The sequence below is a fragment of the Uloborus diversus genome, chromosome 1 (genome assembly GCF_026930045.1).
Source record: "Uloborus diversus isolate 005 chromosome 1, Udiv.v.3.1, whole genome shotgun sequence".
NCBI lineage: Eukaryota > Metazoa > Arthropoda > Arachnida > Araneae > Uloboridae > Uloborus > Uloborus diversus.
In genome coordinates this window covers 249,049,802-249,068,932 of record NC_072731.1, presented here as the reverse complement: position 1 = coordinate 249,068,932, position 19,131 = coordinate 249,049,802, and the positions used below count along the sequence as shown (strand labels likewise).

At 35.4% G+C, this 19,131-nt stretch overlaps 1 long non-coding RNA gene across 1 annotated transcript in view; it reads left to right on the top strand.

Annotated features, from left to right (window-relative positions):
• Nucleotides 1-264: 264 nt before the first annotated feature.
• Nucleotides 265-19,131, top strand: part of LOC129234231 (uncharacterized) — a 97,647-nt gene continuing 78,780 nt past the window's right edge. The window contains exon 1 of the long non-coding RNA XR_008581536.1: nt 265-401. This is a non-coding gene — a long non-coding RNA (uncharacterized LOC129234231). The remainder of the gene's footprint in view (nt 402-19,131) is intronic.

The following is a 19,131-nucleotide window of genomic DNA, read 5'->3' as shown; positions in this document are numbered from 1 at the left end:
TTTCTCTTCCCCGATCAAAAATCGTCTGCTCTCTCTTTTCCTCGCCGCGCGAAAAAGAAAATTTCGGAACCTTGCTCCGTGACGTAACACAGATTGCGCCTGCGCCCTTTGACTTAATAAGGAAAGTTACCTCTACATCCAATGGCGTCAGGTCAGGTCGAAATGGAAGCTCACAGTAGGCGCGCCTACGGCTCACCGCGAAAGCTCCTACCCCGTCTGTTACAACTTCAACGCTCTGACAACGTGCGGTGCCTCGTCCGAAAGTGGTTACGATAGAACTCTTGAAATCGGAGCTCAAAAAAACTCCCAAGGACTATATTCGTGATTCGAGCGGCGGAAGTATTTGCCGTGCCAGCTTTTTTTTTCACGACTGTCACTGACGAGAGATGAAATTAGATCAGGTATTTTACTGTTTGTTTACATTTTTTTTTTCGGCTGCTAAAATGTTTTGTACTAACTTTTTTTTTTCAATTATTAATTTGTTGTATTATTTTATTATGTGTTAAATTCATGTTTTCCGGAATGGAAGAAACTGTTCGTTTTTTTTCGTGTATAAAATGTAACAAGATGGGAAGTAAAGCTAAACTGTAAACAACGTAAATAAGCGTGTAAACAACAGTGTTGCAAAAACACAAATAGGGCTTAAAATGACACACGAGTGTGCTAGGCTGATGCCAAATGTCTTTATATCCACAAGCTTATATCTTTTTGCAATGAAAAATTTCCTTGCTACTCCCCCCCCCCCCCCAAAAAAAAAAGACACGCGTACGCAATTTTTTGCAAATTAATGCTTGAAAATAAATGCATTTATAGCATTGGCAAATGTATTTACGTTTGATTTTTTTATATTTTTTTTTTCAAATATTTGTTTTAACTTTCAAGATTTTGTTTACATTTTAGAAAATTTAATTTTTTTTTTAAAAATGCTATTGCTTTCAAAATATTTTTTTATATTTTTACTTTTTCGGTGACCGGGCGTAATTTAGTTCTTATAAACAGCATTTTGAAAAGATGACAGCAGCTGTGGCTCTAATAACAAACATTTCGGAAATTTTACGATTTATTTTATTTTATTTATTTATTCGTATGCGTATTAGCCGCCGAGAGCCAAGACAGGCCCTTTGTGAGTTTGGATCATCCCCCCCCCCATAAAACTTGTCGAATTTATACTGCTTCGATTCCGAGTCGGCCCCTAGTTTCCGACATACTCTCGGCGGACCTGGTATTTTAGAAGATTAAGAATACTTGAGGACTCTAGCTAAGAAAATGTTTGACTTTTGTTACCGTTTCGCCAAATTTTTGTCTTACTTTATGTCTAACCGCAATGGCTTATTGTTTAGATACTGTTTATTACAGGTGTTTACTAACTCAACTAAGTTGAAAGCACTACATAATTTGTTTCATTTGTTATGCTTTCGTCAAAAATGTTTTTCTTAGCATTTGTTTACTTTTGTAGAATTAATTTTCAAATGTAAACAAACAGTTTAACTCACAAAAACCCGAATAAAAACCGATCTGTTCATAACTTCAAATTCAAGCTCAAAAAAAAAAAAAAAAAAATATATATATATATATATATATATATATATATATATATATATATATATAATACCCGTTAAAGTCTTGAATTTAAATAATTACAACAGTAAAATTTAATTTTCGGAACAGTTGAGAGATTTTTGATACGAAAAAATTTGTTTGGAATATCAGACAGTTCATAGTAGAAAATGTAAGAAAAAAAAAGGTTTTCTTTTTTTTAATTGGAAAAGTAAAACGTTGAACATTTGTACAAAAAAAAAAAAAATCTAAGTATTCAAAAGTGCCCATCAAGGAAGCCTTTTATAGCACAAACGTTTGCTTGAATGTAGTATACTTTGTTTCATTAAACATAATAGAGAAATATTATATTACAAATGTGGTCTAGAAAGTAAAACTGTAAATATAACAGAAGCGTTTAAGTTATTCATGGTTATAACTGATACTGCCAAGTCGAAACAAGCGCATGTATTAAAGACATCCTCTTTCAGTTAAAAACCTTCAAACGTGATTGATGAGATTGATAAGAAGCCAATTTATTTCAATCAACTAATAGCTAGAAATTTACATCACAATTTTACACAAAACTAACATGAAGGTTTAAAGTTACGCAAAAATTGTGATGTAATTAGATATTATTCTTTGGGGAAAAATAAATTGTTAATTTATGATGATGATTTGAAGGTTTTACAGTGAGAAGATGTGCTTTGAATATATATTTGACAGACATTTTTTTCTATTTTCATTCCGACAGCCGGACATTAACTATCATATGAATCTTGTAGGACCTGAAACTAAACAATGTCATTCGTATAGGTAAAATGATTGCTGAATAAATTAATATTTTTTAGGTTTCATAGTTATTCTGATTTTTTTTTTACAATGAAGGAGCGGGAGATGAATACGTTTGACTTCAAGTTATTCATAATGATTTTATCAATCTAAAATTGCTATTACAAATCACTAATTTATAAGTTGAATCCATGCTTAGCAGTATAAAAGTCTGTGAAACAAGTGATCGGTAAAAAATAATCCACAGCACTTAATTTAATGAAAACAATTTATTTAATTATTGGAAATATCAATTTATTCGAAGACTTGTTTTGATGAATTTCAGTATTACAATTGACTTGAATCGCTGACAGTTGGTTTCAAAAGCTAGTAGAAGCGAGTGGGAGCCAAAAAAAAAAAAAAGATAATGTTTCCGTTCCCTCAGCTTAATCAAATTTAAGAAGTCAAATGAATTTTTAATTTGACACTGCTTAAGAATACAAAATAAATAAATTAATTAATTCATTAAAAATAAAAATCATCACCTGAAACACGACGTCTCACTGACGTCAACAAACTGAGAGTATGACTTTTATCATTTTCACAAAGGGTGACCCCCCCCCCCCCAAGTTCAATGGCACAAACTCCCCTCTCTCCCTCTAATGTTTTCTCAATCTTTTTTTCCCGTTTTTAACTTTTTATTTTTTAGCTGTCTTTTTTTTTAATAAAATATTTTTTATTTATTTTTAATTATTATTTTATAAGAAAAGTTCTGTGCTGCGCCAATGACATACGCACACAAACTAAATAAATAAAGGAAATAAAACGTAAGCAGAATAAAATAAAAAATTTAAATTAAAAAATAAATCAATAAATAAATTTAAATAAATAAATAAAATGTAAAAAATCCCCCCCCCCCCAAAAAAAAGAAATTTGATAGTACAACTTGCGCCATAATACCTCCCCCCCCCCCGTGTCAACCCCTGGTTTTCACATTTCCCAGAACTTCTTTTCGCTGTAAAATATATGTTTTAAAATTATTGTGGTTCGTAAGGGGGAAAAAAGGGGCAATTGCCCCTTCACTTCCAAAAGTAGAAGGGTCTTTCAAATAAAAACTAAAAATTCGTAACAAATGGGTTTTTCTGATGTTATTTCATAAGAATGGAACTTTGAATCTGAAAGATGGAATTCAAGTGGTAATAATAAAATTCAATGGTTTGGGGACTGTCTACAACTGATGTCATGCTTTGAGGGGGGAGGAAAGTTGTGAAATTGTGACAGTTTGTGGTAAGGGGGAGGGAGGTGTAAAAGAGAAGTTTGACATCAAGCTTTTTTTAATGAACAATAGCGTGACATGAAAATGAGTGTGGAGGTTAAAATGAAGTGTGACACTTCGCAAAAAGGGCGGAGAGGGGTGTGTCAAATGTTTTTAAAAAAATGTGGCATTCTTTATGTTTATCCTTTTAGCCCAATTTTACAAAAAAATAATAATAATATTATTGGGGTGCCTCCCCATAACTCCTCATATCTATTTTGACTCTCCACTCTAAGTTCACCAGCCGCCTATGTCCCAAGCGAAAAGTAACAAATGAAAGTGAAAAAGATTGAAATAAGATATTAGTACAAAGGCGAAATAGGCTCGTTTGGTTCTGGGACAACCTCTATTTTCATTCTGTCACAACAGTTCTTTAAAAGGAGTAAAAACTTGAACCATATTTATCAGTGATATAAGACGTTATCTCATCTTTTGCCACATGGCGTTCTTAAGTACATCCTAATAGTTTCAACATTACGTAGTATACTTTTTTTTATATTTTTTTCCTTCCAGCTAATAATGCAGTGGGAGGACGCGTGCGTACAACTTGGTACATAACGCTCTGAATAATTCAAATTTTCTGAGATTTGCATCTGGAACTAGGAAACAAAATCTGTTTGAAACTTTATCTCAAATCATGACGCATATTACGATAATAGAATTGGCCAAGAAACATCCGGGATTTTTTTGTCTATTTTATCACTGAGTTTAACTGAAAAGATGGGACTTTTTAGCTATCAGTATTTGTCGACGGAGCTCTTCTGTGATAAGTTTAGGAAGCTTTACGTTTGATTCATTCACTCAGTATTTAGATACCGTGCTGATTTGATATACACATCGTTTTCCTAAGTTTCCTAAATTAAATGTCGATCTCAATGAACAGGGGAAAATACCGCAGGGGATCACCGCAAGTTACCAAATAAACCTGATGATACAAACTAACTCTCTCAATGAAATGACAAGATTGCGAAGTGTACCGTCTTATAATCATAATAACTAAGTCGATGAAAATTAACTAAAAAGTAAAATAAAAAATTATTACATAAAAACAAAAAGCCCGACTGCGTAAAAACAAAAACAAAAAAATAGTAATAATAATAAAAAAATAATTTGAATTCTGAAATTTTGAATTCAAATTATCTTTTTCGCAATCACGAACTGAGACAGGACCCTACTCATTGGAGTTATTGTTTCTAGAAACGGCTCCTGTCCCCCCCTCCCCCCAAGTTTGCCTCTCCTCCTGGGCGGTTACTTGTGCATAGTTGTGTGTGTGTGCGTAAACCTGTGTGTATGCACGTAGGCGTGTGTGAGTGTATGTGTGTGAATTCGTGTGTGTGTGTAGGACATGGACGCCTCCGACCAGGAGAAGCGGATAGCTCAGGACCGGAGCAGCCGCGCCGCGCCGCCTGCAGAGGACGGTGGTGCTGCAGAGGCTTCTGGTCCAAGCTGAAAAAGGCACAGAACATCAAAAACGGTCAAATGAGAACAATAAGCAGTCGTGATTGCTCAAAAAACTAAAAAGAAAAATGTATAAGCCCAGTAGTTTAGAATGCTATTAAGTGCTACTGAATAACTACATCGTTTAAACAGTTTTATAACCCTACACAGATAAGACAAATCATAAATTCAAAAGCAGAATAGAAGGATCAACTGTCGGGGCTCATTCAAATTTTACGGAGTTCCTTGAATCAGAAAGGTTACATTTTTGTTTTTAGTTTTTTTGGTTTTTACGCAGTCGGGTTTTTTGTTTTTATTTAATAATTTTTTATTTAAAATAACCTATTTATTAGCGCTATGACAAATATTAGTGAAATTGTTTTCAAACCTGTAGGGAACCTTAAGCTATAGTAAAAACAAGCATTAAAAAAAGTTTATTTAAAAAGTTCAGTTTTTTTCTCTGTTTTTTAACTTCCTGTTTTCGCCAGAAAAATATAGCTTATCTCATCACCAGACTCCTTGTTTAAAATTAGCTTGGTCCTATTTTTAAAGGTATTGCCTTCCTTGCATTTTTCTACGGAAAAATAAGGTTTTACTGCTTCCTGGGTTTTGCAGTTTATTTATATTGTGAAGTTATTTGTAATTGTTTAGATTTTTCTATGTTTCGAAATAGGGTCGAATTGTGGGGTTCATCGTGCATTAATTAATGATTCATTTTCGCACGTCTGTTTCGGTTACATTATTAAATTTTTTTTTGTGTTTCGGTGACGTTACATTAATCGATGATTCATTTTTGAGCTGTAACATTTTTTTTTTTTTTTTGATATCATTTTTCGGTTACATTAATAAAAAGTTTTTATGTTTCGAAATAGGGTTGAATTGCGAGATTCATCATATATTAATAAGATTCATTTTTGAAGTGTCACGTCTTTTTCAATACCATTTTTCGGTTACATTATTAAAAATTTTCTATGTTTCGATACAGGGTCAAATTGTGAGGTTCATCATACATTTATCAGCGATTATTGTTGAACTGTCACGTCTTTTTCAATTGGATTTTTCGGTTGCATAATTAAAATGTTTTACAATAAACAAAAACTAAAAATTCCGCATTTGCCGTGCAAACAATCCTGAAATATTTAGACACACAAAGCAAGTTGAATTTAAGAATTGAAATCATGCTATCATTCTGGACGTTTTCACAGTTTATATTATGCTATCATTCTTGGCGTTGTCAGAGTTAATATTTTTTTAATTGTTTTAAAGGAGGAGGGGCAAAAAATCATTCAACACAGGTACCTGAATTACTGTCATTGTTATAACGATGTTTTATGAAAATCAACTTTCAGAAATCAGAATTATTTTCTCTCTTTGAAGAAAATCTAACATCTGAAACTTTACCCCTATATTACTCATATTTCAACGCCACGAAACTTTAAAGGGGCAGTTAGTAGGCGATCGTCATTGCCCTATGGCGCTACGAGTCATATCCATGTACCCATGATAAACTGCTCAGCGACCGACCACAGGACTTTCAGATTCATAGATTTAACGAACACGCTCACCTAACGTACTCGGTAGCCAGTTCATCATTCTAAAGTTTCTCTGAAGAAGCTACTAGGCTCCGTACGATCCTTAAATATTGTTCTATCTAGAAAATGCCAAATTGTAAGGACGAATAAGCATTGCTTTAAATTTTAAACACCGCACTTCAAAAGCTGCAAAAGCGGTTTGCATGGCAATTAAAACGATCATAAACCTAGAATAAAGAAGGAAAAAAGAGATTAATAAATCACGACCTTGGGGCGTCTTCATAATTGTGCAGCGTATACTGAAGCATTTGCTTTCCACATTAATGTGTCCTCCTGTCGCAGTCGGAGGAAAAAGTGGAGAAGCATGTTCATAAAAGAGAGAGATGGCTCGTTTTCAGCTCGCAAAAGTGATGAAAATTTCTATTATTTGGTGAATCGTTTCCAAAGTAGCGATCAACGCGTCGTGCTTCTAATTAGAAGTTCATAAAATTCGGTCGCCAGCATACTTAATTGTTATTTTTTTTAATTATTTATACTTCGTTTGCAGGTGAAAATAATTGTAAGTTTGGAAAACGTTTGCGTGTGTTTATTTAGTTTTTTTATTAAATGTAATGTAAATTGGTTTCAAACCACCTTTTCTTTTGTTGGACCTCCAAACCACCAACGTGAGTTGCCTCAAATATTGCTTTTCAACTACGGCAGTGGGTAGTTTCATACGTTAACGGCATATATACATTTTGCCTTCCGATCATTTTTTTTATTTTCTACTTCAGAAATTTTTAAATGTTTTGCATTGATGCCAAATAACAAAGTCATTTTTTTCCTCATCTTTGATGTGAATAAAATTTAATTTTTCCTGTCGTCTGATCTGAGAGCGGTTTTAAAAATTGTCTTGACCCCTCTTCCCTTGCCGAGGAGGAAATTGTAAATGGGATAGCGTCACAACAAACTACTTACAGTTTTCTATACAGTAGATTATATTATACAGTAGTACTTGTAAATGTGTGCGCAGTTTTTTTTTTTACCTTAATGATTGAAATTTAAAAAATAAAATAATTATAAAATCTCATCTCAGTCCAATCAACGTGAACCTAGAAGAACGATAATAACCCAGCTCCAAATTAGCACCAGTTGCCATTCCCTATTACCCGAAACAGACGTAAATATTGCTTAAGTCAGAACTGAACTTTTCAGAGTTATACTTATAAAATTTTGTAGCGTATAGAGGGGTTTGGTAAATTTTGTCTTACTAGCCAGTCAATTGGAAATTCGGAAAAAAAAAACACTATCGTTATCAATGCCAATCTTAACTTTAAGCTTTGTAAAGTATGAGTAACTTATCTGGTAGCCATTTTTAAAATTTAATTTCTTATTCAATCTCTGAAATTCAAGAGCTTCGATTCCCTACGATGAACAACTCTCTTTGGTTAGTAAAGTAAGAATTAACAACGTTTAATTTCACAAAATTGCAGATGATTACACACACGTGCTTCGGGGTTCAACAACAAGAACCCCTTTTTCAATGCAAAATGAGTGTGAGCTTATGGATGAAATGCATTGAAAAAAGGTTCCTTGTAACTCTGAAAAACGTGTATGCAGTATGCAGCAACCTGCAATTTCGTGCAATTAAACGTTATTTCTTATTTCACTTTTCAATCACAAAGGAATTTATGCAACTTCGCTTAAGTTATTCTAATATAGTGTTTCCATAATTCATAAAGTTCCTAAGGGTCCCTAAGGGTTTAAGAAAATCCCTTATGGGCCTTCCAAGTGTCGAGATGTCTCGGAGCTACTATTTTAACCATAGCAAAAGTAACTAAAAAAATTAAAAAAGGTTTTTTAGAGTTATGTTTTGTTTCCGCTGCAAAAAAGGAACACATTAGAAAGAAATTAATGTAAGCTTGATAACATGTGGATTTTTAATTACTTATTTTTTAAGATTAAGGCTATTCTATTTTAATTAGACGCATCAATTGTGGCACAAAACTTCTTCAAAGATTCCAAAAATATCAGACCTTTGAACTTTATGAGGAACACGGATTCTGTTTCTATATAATGCAATTAAATTTTATAACAATTAGTAACTGTTTAAATAACACTTTTTGACACAGTAACGGATGTAGGTATCTTACGAGATATGTGATCCTTGTTTCAAAGCATGAACTTTATGAAAAGTATGGGCTCTATTTCTATTTAATGCAATTAAATAATAATAAAAAAAGAAACTATTTGAAACTTGTTTACTTTTTTTCTGCAACGGATGTATCTTATGAGATACGTGATCCTTATTTCATTGCAAGAACTTTGTGAAGAACACGAACTCTACTTCTGTTTAATGCAGTTAAACTTTAAACATTTCTAGAACCAATATTTTAACAATATTTTACGGCTCAGTAACGGACGTATCTTATGCGATAAGTCGTTATTGAGCCACAAAATATTACTTTGATGATGTTTCTGGAAATCATCAAAATTTAATTGCATAAAATCGAAGTGGAACCCATGTTCTTTATGAAGTTCTTGCAGAGAAATCATACTGTAAACACATTTGGAGTCGTTATAGTGTGTTTTGTGCAACAATTGATGCGTCTGTTACAGGGTTGGCTTTCTGCCGGCAGAAACTAGTTTTTGCCGTGCCAGTGGCAGAAACTGGTTATAACCGGTTAAAACCGGCAGAAACTGGCAAAAAACTTAAAATCGTCTTAAAAAACTTAAGTAATTACTAAATGATATTTGTTTGGGTAAACTAAAAAATTAAACTTCATTTCATCATTGTAAAAAATAAAATGTTATGCTAGTGCCCTTGATTTAGTTTAGAAAGGGAATTTTTCAATTGCTGATGCTCGTAATATTTGGATTAATCTAACAAAGGACGAAAATAATATGGGTTCTTAGGATAGAGGCGTGACATGCAGAATTAAACTGGCATTACTGTTTGTAATTTGCTCGCAAAAAAGCTTCATCTAAATTGCTTGTGATTGAAATTATCATGTGCTTCAAGAATTTTACTTTCCAATAATAAATCTAGATTTTGTACCTAATATTACAGCTTTGTAAAACAAATTGGCCCCACTTCTCGAAATTCATTTTTCCACACAGTCGAATTTTCACCACTACCCTAATTACTACATGATGGACCAGTTTAAAGAAATATACAATTTGAAAGTTTTATGAATATTGTTTGTTCCTTGATGCATTGCCTGCTAGCTCTTCTGTTGCAAGAATATTCTAAAGTTTCTCATTCGTGCACATTAAATTGAGAAACTTTTTTTGGAAGCCCCCTTTCCAAGAAGCAACAGGGTCCAAACAATGTAACATTTGATTCTGAATTGTGATAATATTGTAAATTAAACTGTGCTTTGGTTAACAATTAATTATTTTTTCCATGCATTTTCTACTGTGGGTCAATAGTTTTTTTTGTCATTTTGAGAGTTTTTGTCAGTTTCTGCCGAAAATGTGGCAGAAAATGGTTTTTGCTATGCCGGTTTTAACCGGTTTCTACCAGTGGTTTTAACCGCCCCGGCAGAAACTTGCCAGCCCAGTCTGTTATCGTGGGATTGTCCATTAGTTTTTGAAATTAATCTACAAGTGTGACGAAATTAATCTGCAAGCCTGCATATCGATTCTCCTCCACGGACTCAATGCTCCTAGTTATACAATCACGTGCAAAAATACGAAATACATGTCCAGACTTTCCCTTTTTGGAGCCGGGAAATACAATGGGCATAAATATATCATTTAAACACCCGTCTTCCTTTTGGGCCCCTCGCATCCCACAATAACATCCAGGAGACATGATTCCTTCACAGCTCGACGCGCATGTGCCCAGCCCCCATAATTGCAATTTAATTCAATCTGTGCTCAAAACGCAAAAAGGGGGGAGACTGCAAATGAAAGAAATAAATACAAGAATAAGAGAGAGTGCCGTACTAGCCGCGAAATTTCGCTCCCAGTTCTGAGATTTATGGAACGTTGTAAATGGGATATGGGGCAAAAGTGAGGAAAATGGAGGTTAGATTACCGGTGGTGTAGATTTTCCTTGATTATAGTTTTATGGCCATTAAATGGATGACGCGTTGCTCCGTAAGTGGGAGCAGTACAAAAAAGGAATTTTTCTTCTGGTTCAATTCTGTGATTGAGTGAAATATGAATGCCTTTTGGAGCCAGCACCAAATTTAGACAAGAGGTGGGGAACAAAGGAGAGCATCTGTTCCAGATGGCTTTTTCAAAGAAATAAATATAGAAAAGGAAACAGCGGGTTTGGAATGTTGTATGTCCATGGGCGTGCACAGAAATTTTGGGGCCCGTCACAAATAACTTTTACGGCACCCCTCCATATTGATTACCCCTACATCCCTATATATATTTCACACCTCATTAAAAAAAATCTCGCATCCCCTTCAGGCATGGGCCCCAACAGATGCCCCCTCCCCCCGGCACACCTCTGTATAATGTCCTTTGATGTTTTCTACATGCCCATACACTAAAGCACAGGGTTCGACAATCCTGGGCGACCAAAGAATATGCCTTGACGACTAGTTAAAACAGAACAAGTATCTTTTAGAACATGGCTCTCCAACTTACGGCCCCGCGAGCAGGATTTTCCCGGCCCGCGGTAAGCTTACAAACTGAAAAGATATTTTTTTTATTCGATACTGTACTTTCTTTTAAGAATTTTAAAAGAAAACTAAACCAAGAAACTCTCAAAAACCACTATTAAGCATGCTCATAATTAGTGGGACAGGAAGGGGTAACTGCCTCTCTATAGAGGAGAATCTTAACTTTCACTTTCCTCCTTAAAGTCATCAAAGATAGTTCAAAATTGCATTTTCGGGACGTCAATTTCATAAAATTTTTGGAGGATAGTCTCTTACCTGTTCTTTTCCCCTCATTTGACCAAAAATAAAGAATCTGAGCTGAAATATTGTTGGATTGTTGGCCCGCCTTGCCTCCAAAAATTTACAATGCCCTTGAGCAAAAAAGGCTGGAGAGCCCTGTTTTAGAAGCATTGAATTTTCCTATAAAATATGGAAAACAATATGTCGAATTCCTTTTTTTTCGCTGTTCCTAAAATTTTAGAATTTTTGTGAATCTTCCAAGAATGGTTGATGTTGATAAACTGACGTCGTTGTTCTAATAGGACGTTTCTAATGAGAACACTGAACTTATTCAAAATGGAATGTTTTAAAGCTATTGTTCCAATCCTGATGAGTTTTAAAAGAGAGAATGTTGATGTTATTTTAAAATATTTTCACATTCTGAAAGGGTTTTTGGAACTATTTTCCTTGCCCAGATAGACATTTTTAGAGGGATTGTTGACGTAATTTGGAAACTCTCAGTTTTATTCTGACAGATTTTTAGAAACTGATGTCCTTACCATAATGAAGAATTTTGGAGAATGTTTTTCTTATTTTTCTCGGGAGTTTCAGTAGTGTCATTCTTTTGGACATTTTTACGGACTGTTGTCCTTACTTTGATAAGGATTTTTATAGACTGTGGTCCTCACTTAAGTAAGGATTTTTTGAGGACAAACGTCAAGATTTTTTACAAGAGATTTTTGGATACTGTTGCCCTAATTCTAATAGAAATTTATAGGGCCTGTTGTCGATATTCTGGGACTGTTTCTTTTATTATAATGGCAGTTTCAGCCTTAACCATATTTCCTTGGGAGAAAAAGACATGTCTCTTGGCTCACGTACTCTCTCTCTCTCTCTCTCTCGGCAGAGATCGATGCAGCAATCGGGATAGCTCACTCAGAGCCAGATGCAATCTGACGAGAGTCGTGATTTTTAGGAAAAATAAAGTATCTTAATTCGAATGGGAATTTTTAGGAACAAATGTAAGTATGTAAAAGAGACATTTTTGGGGACTGTTGTCATTATTCTGACGGGGAATGGAACGCTATGTTTTCTTATTCAAACCAAATTGTTGAACATGCGTCACTCGACAAAACCAGCGGATTCGAAGACAATGTTAAAACATTGCAGGATTTTTTTAAAAAAATTTTAGTGATGCCTAATGTTTTTTCTAAAAATCGGATTTTCGTTCTGTAATCAAATTATCCCCTAGCAAAAGAAGGCAGAAACATTGGCAAACCTTGCACCACCATCACGCTAGCAGACTCAAATGCTGTCGCAAAACATAGACTTCTGCCACATACCTTTAAGAAGCCCCTCATCACCGACTTTGATTGCCCCAGAATCCTAACATCTACAATTGCAAGATTAAGAACAAACCACTATAAAGGGATGAAAATTCTTCCCGACAAAACGAGAACTTATATCCCCTGCAAGAACTGCACCGATGCCCAACTGACTCCGGATCACATTCTTGAGTGCCCGGCCCTTATCCCACATGTTCTGCAGCTGGGTATGGTGCCACTGGCTTCAGAACTTCGAGAGGTCCTCTACAGCACAGATGCGTTGCAGCTAGCGGGCGCGGTCTTGAAGACACACGGAGCCATTTAATTGTCCATGGACACGACAAAAAAAAAAAATCAAATTATCCCACTCCAGGCCCATTTTTCGATTTTCTGGCGAGGGGGTGGGGAGATGTGCACTCAATGCAAAAACAACGCCCGGTTATTGTAAATACACATTGCTTCCGCCTGGTTTTGAGAATTAATCGACCTCTCTGGCTCGGGCTCTCCTAAATGACGTGCCTGCAGGGCCCGATCAAGTCAAAATGGTGCCCAGGTTCAGGTAAAACTTGGTGCCCCTCTTGCAAGATAATAGGTACATTTCCGAAGTTATAGTTCCAAAAAAAGTGCAGAAAGAACAAAATTTACCCTATTTTTGTGCCCCTAAAATTGTGGTGCCCATCGGGTCCATGGACCCGCTGGACCCTGCATTAATCGGGCCCTGCGTGCCTGTTCACCTCCCAAAAGTTCGTTATGAAATATTGGTCTAATTTTAGAGAATAGGCTTCTGAATATATTAAACACGCTGACTCGGTTAGGATATTTGATACAGGAAGCTGCCACACTCTCAGAGCTTCGTAATTGAAAGAGGAAGTGTGAAGAGACAAGCAATCGTTTTCCATTTCACGCTCAGATGATCTGAAATTTTCAACGACAGCCACTTGCGTTTCTATGAGGTGTGGCTTATTCGTTCTCTCGAGAAATTTGTCATTTGCTCTTTTATTTTCCGAGAAACGAGAGACTGATTTCTGAATTGCGAGCATTTTAGATTCGCAAAAACCACCTTTTGTGTGACCTTGGTCTGAGAAGAAGAAAAGGAGCATTTGGTATGAAGCTCACTGAAATGTTGTGAAATGACCAAAGTTAGAGCAAGAACTTCAATTGTCAGGGGTGAAGACATGAGATTGTAATATTGCAATTTTTAAGTATCCGAATGTTATTTCAAATTAGATGTAAGGAAAGTTGGGGCAATGTGAAATAGCGGGGCAAAGGGAAATAGTGAAATATTTACTCTCCTTGTAGTTCCATCAATATGGTAATATTTTAACTATGTAGTATATTCCAGTAGTATGTATTGCACATGCAGTATATTCCAGTCAGGATAAAAAGGGTCGAAGTATATAACAGCCTATATTGTTATGTGCCGTCGAAAATTAAAGCATATAACAATATAGGCTGTTTCCAAAAATTGATACTCATATTGTAATACAGTAAAACCTGTGAAGTTGACAACCCTTGGATGTTGTCCACCTGTCTAAGTTGACCGCTTTTTTTAGGTACGGAGTTAGCCCTTATCATATAAATCAACCTTTGTAAGTTGACCACCTGTTTAAGTTGACCACTAAAGTAGTGCGCCGCAGGTGGTCAACTTACACAGGTTTCAATGTATTTGTTGCGAGTCAAAAATTATTTTTGTTATTATAAAATGATAAAGCTCTTGTTATCAACATTTTAAATATTTGTTGAGGCCTGCTAATATTCGATGCTGCATTTATTTAGTTAACATTCAGCTAATTTGTATTTTAAATATTTTATACACTTAATCAATTACATGAGGGGCAAAGTGAAATAGATTATTTCGTTTACTCATGCAAACATTTACTAAATCACGTATGTATGCATTTATTAAGTAATTAATTTTCATTTCTTCATTTATTAGTTCACTTATTTATTCCTTTCATTCACTCATTTTCGAATTCATTCTCTCGTTTTCTCACTCATTTATTTTTCTTGGTGCATTAATTAATTAGTTAATTTAATAATTCGTTTATTGTTTCAAACTTTTATTTACTGATTCATTTGATCAAAAATATTTTTTATAATCGAATAGAAAATATTTTATTACAAAAATATTTCATTCTTCACTTTGCCCCATAAAAAAATGTGAAAATTTTCCACATTTTTTGAAGGCGCAAATTTCTTACCAAAAATAAAAAATATTTCGATGCAAGTTTTATTATTAAATAAAATTTTCCTTCTTTATGTACTGTTATTTTCAAGACAAATTTCCAGTTTGTTCATTTTGAAAACGCTCAGCCCGACTATTTCCCTTCGCCCCACATGCCCTTTACCATGTCTGCATACCAATAATTTATCTTTCACAAAAATCTGAAGTTTAATTCAGAAAATTGAGAATTTTCGTCCTCCCAAAAATTAAAGTTCCGGACGTCCCTGTATGAAGTTTACTGAAATGTTGGGAGAAATGACCAAAGCTGGAGTAAGTCCTCCAATTGTAGAGCATTTCGTAACTGAAGATAGGTGTTTTTTTATTTTTTTCTGAATTTTGTTGGCACTATAAGCTGTTAAATGCCCTGCATGCACTTTGTTTGGAGGAATTCTTCTAATCCTACACAGATTGAAAGTTACTAACTTTTCAAATATTATTTCCAAAATGGCCCAGCAGAATTCAAACTCAAGTCCCCAGTCCTCCACCACAAATTAGAATTTTTTCACTTTAAGTGTATGATTGTTATTGCAAGTTGCCATGGTTCATTGTATGGTTGCTTTTACAGTTTGTTAGTTTTGTAATCGGATAAATCGTGGCTTCATAACTTAAGTTCAGACATTTCAGCGGTTTCTTACTGACCTACTGAAGCAAAACGCTGATTCCTTGCCTGCGTGGTCTTCATGCCACAGTGAGGATTGGTTCTTAGCTTGACCATGGTTTTTGTGATGATTCTATCTCTATCTATACTACAAAGCTGGTGTTTCGATGGAATTAATTTTTTTCTTGATTTAAATTTCGCTATTGCATTAGATCTTCGAGTGTAATGTTATATATGTCAAAGTTTAGATTTCCGGCTTCTTAGGCTAATTTATCCGACATGTGCCGGAATCCACTGAAGAGTACAGATTTTGAGTAAGTTACCGCCCTATAGAAAGGGCTAAGGTAGAAACACATGAAATACAATGCCAGCTCAGTCAATTCCAGTCGAGGACTGCAGTTTCGTGCTTATTAGCACTCATCAGCCCCAATCGCATATTTTGTTCAATTCTTGAATATCACGAAGATTTGAATATAATTCCATGAATAGAGTCTCCATTTAAATTTTTTTGGTGGGCAGCGTCGAGCCTCAGAAGATAGCAAGGCCCCGTAACTGCTCAGGGGGCGGGGGGGGGGGGATCTAGTCATTTAAAAAAAACATTCTCACATATGCCAACTGATTTAAATGCTTTTTTCCAACAGCACAACGTCCGTTTAGTTTGCATTTATAAGGCGATTGAGGATTGAATATCTTATTGTGAGCCTGAGCCCGAAACCTGTTTAAAACTTTAGAGCCCGAGCCCGTTTCGGACTCGAGCTGTTTCGCTCAGGCTGAGCCCGGCTCATCTCTATTGCTCAAGCTTCCTGAACCTTTTTAGGAATTAGGGCCTGGGCAGGTGCACTCTGATGGGAATATGTGTTTTTCTGAAAATTTCCTTGTTCGGCAAGTTTTGTCTGATGATACCGTCGAAATTTTCATCATTACGCAGAATTTGAAGCTCTATTCGACAAAATTATCATCATTCGTCGAAATTTGGAATTCCATTCGGCAAATTGAGAACTTCTACCTTTCCAAAAATTTGAATTCGGGGCGCCTTTAGGCCTGGTGATGAGGTAATTGTTACCTCCGGACTAATGCATGCTAATTCCATTGAACAAAGATGTTACAATAACAAAAGCTGGAGAAAAAAAAAGGGAAAGACCATCATTTTGTTATTAATTCTTACTTCAGCCTTGATATTAAGCTCATTTGCACCACGCACACACGTGCTTCGGTTGAGACACACACCTCTAAATCTAGTCAGGTTGACTGGAGCGTGGTCGTGCTCACCTACACATGGTTCCCCGGCATTCCTCAGCTTACATGCAAAATAGCTAGCTCGTGAACTCAAGAACCCACGCCTGCGCGGCATGAGATTGTAACAACATTATTTTTTTATTCAAATATCTAGAATACAGTGACTTGATCTGGTTTGAATGATAATTAATGCTTAATAATGTCTGCAAAACATTAAATATTAATATTTTATTATGTTTTAAATTAGGGGTCGTTAACCTTTCTTTTTTTTGAGCAATTACGATTGCTTATTGCTTTCATTTGAGTGTTTTGATATGCTATCATTTTATTTTCCCACCAGCACCCTCTGCAGCACCACCGTCGACCGGCTCCTCACGATGCTGCTCCTCTAGCGAAAACCGTCTCCAGGTTGCGTCAATATCCTACACTTACACGCATGCATACACGCACGTACACACACATACACACATACATACACCTACACACATACACACACAAGCACATACACACACGCATACATACAGACACGTACACACTCATGCCTGCACACAGACACAAACACATATGCCTACACACACATACACATTCCCCCTCCACACAAACACTCATACACACAACTACCCACACACTCATACCTGCACGCAGACACAAACACACATGCCTACACACATACACATACCCCCTACACACAAACACACATACCCCACACACAAACACACACGCAACATACACACACTCGTGATTGCAAAAAACATAATTTGAATTCAAGATGTCAAAATTCAAATTAATTATTTTTCTTTTTTTTAAATTTTTTTAAAGGTACCGCATACTGATACCCAAGTAATTATTCAGTGACACCTTGCGTGTTTTCATATTTTACTAGTTACGTCGCTCGGCTTTGCACGGTCCACCTCGAAAATAAAAGTTATATCAAGTGACGCGCGTTCAACAATTAAGCTTGAATAAACAAAAAAAAAAAAAAAAAAATGCTGCAGATTTTGGAAAAAATAACTAAAAAGTCAACATTTTAAATCCCCTAATTACAAGAGAAGCCTTTAAAACAAAACCCAGAATTTTATTTGCTTATATTCGAGACAAAAATTGGCAACAGATCTTTCGTCTCAATGATTTTCTTCACTGCTACATATTTTAATAAAAGCATTGTTGCGGAAAGTTGATATGAAGCACTGAATAATAATTTGAATGGAGGAAAGCCTTCGAAAAGTGGGGATTTTATGTGGAAATCTAAGTGCCATAATTAATAGTTTTTAATTGATATCTCCGCTAATTATTATCCGAGGATTATGTTAAATAGCCAAACAAAAAGACGGGAAGATTACGAATCCATCGATACCTGGTTTGATGGTCAGTTCACTGTCGTTTGGGAGAAGAAACTTGGACATAGGTACATACATAGATGCATACGCTGTTTTTAATTATGTTAAATCGGTAAGGAGAGCCGAAGCGTTGCTGCCATCGACAATTCAATATTTTTCTAGAGCACCTACTAAAACTACTGATTTAAGAAAAAAACCTCAATCAAAACCAACATACGGATTGAACTTCACACGTGTTATACTCAAAACTTAAAGAAGCCCGCTTACATTCCTTTGCTTCTTACTGCCTCAATTGTACTCAGTGTTACCTTGTAGCAAATAGCGTTTCTTTAAAAAAAAATCTATGCAAAGCATGTAAAAGCATTTTTATGACTTTATCAATGGCACTTTCCTAGCTGGGACGATCATTATCCAGCTGAATAAATATTCTCGGAAATAAACGCTGTCCTCAAACGAAGAAAATTCGTCAGGTGACATTTTTGAAAACCAGTCAACACAAGGAAATTGTTCGTTGGGAAACAATGACGCTGACTGGAGGATTTTTTTTTTTTTTTTCGTGTTTGACTTAAGACATTTAAGCGAATTATCTGTTTCTAAGAATAATGTCTGTGAATTGCTCTGGGTCACTCATGACAAATGTTTATTAGTTGCTTGAAAAAAGATGACATTTTGGCTGTATGAAGCAATGTTAGGCGAAATTGTTTATTAAAAAACGGAATTGCACTGGGTTATTCATGACACATGCTCTTCGGTTGCTTGAAAATGAAACCATTTTGGCCATATGAGGCAATATCAGATTTAAATGTGTGTTAAAAAACAGAATCGAGGCTGTGAAAAGCAAAGGAATGAAATCAGTGACGTCACTACGGGGAGAGGGAGGCGATCCGCTCCTCAGGATGTCACCAGTCTGGGGAGGGGGCGGTGACACCGAAAGTGGAATGGTAAGTTTCTGCAAAATATGAAGCTAAAATGCATTTTTAAGACTACAAATTTGAAAAATTTC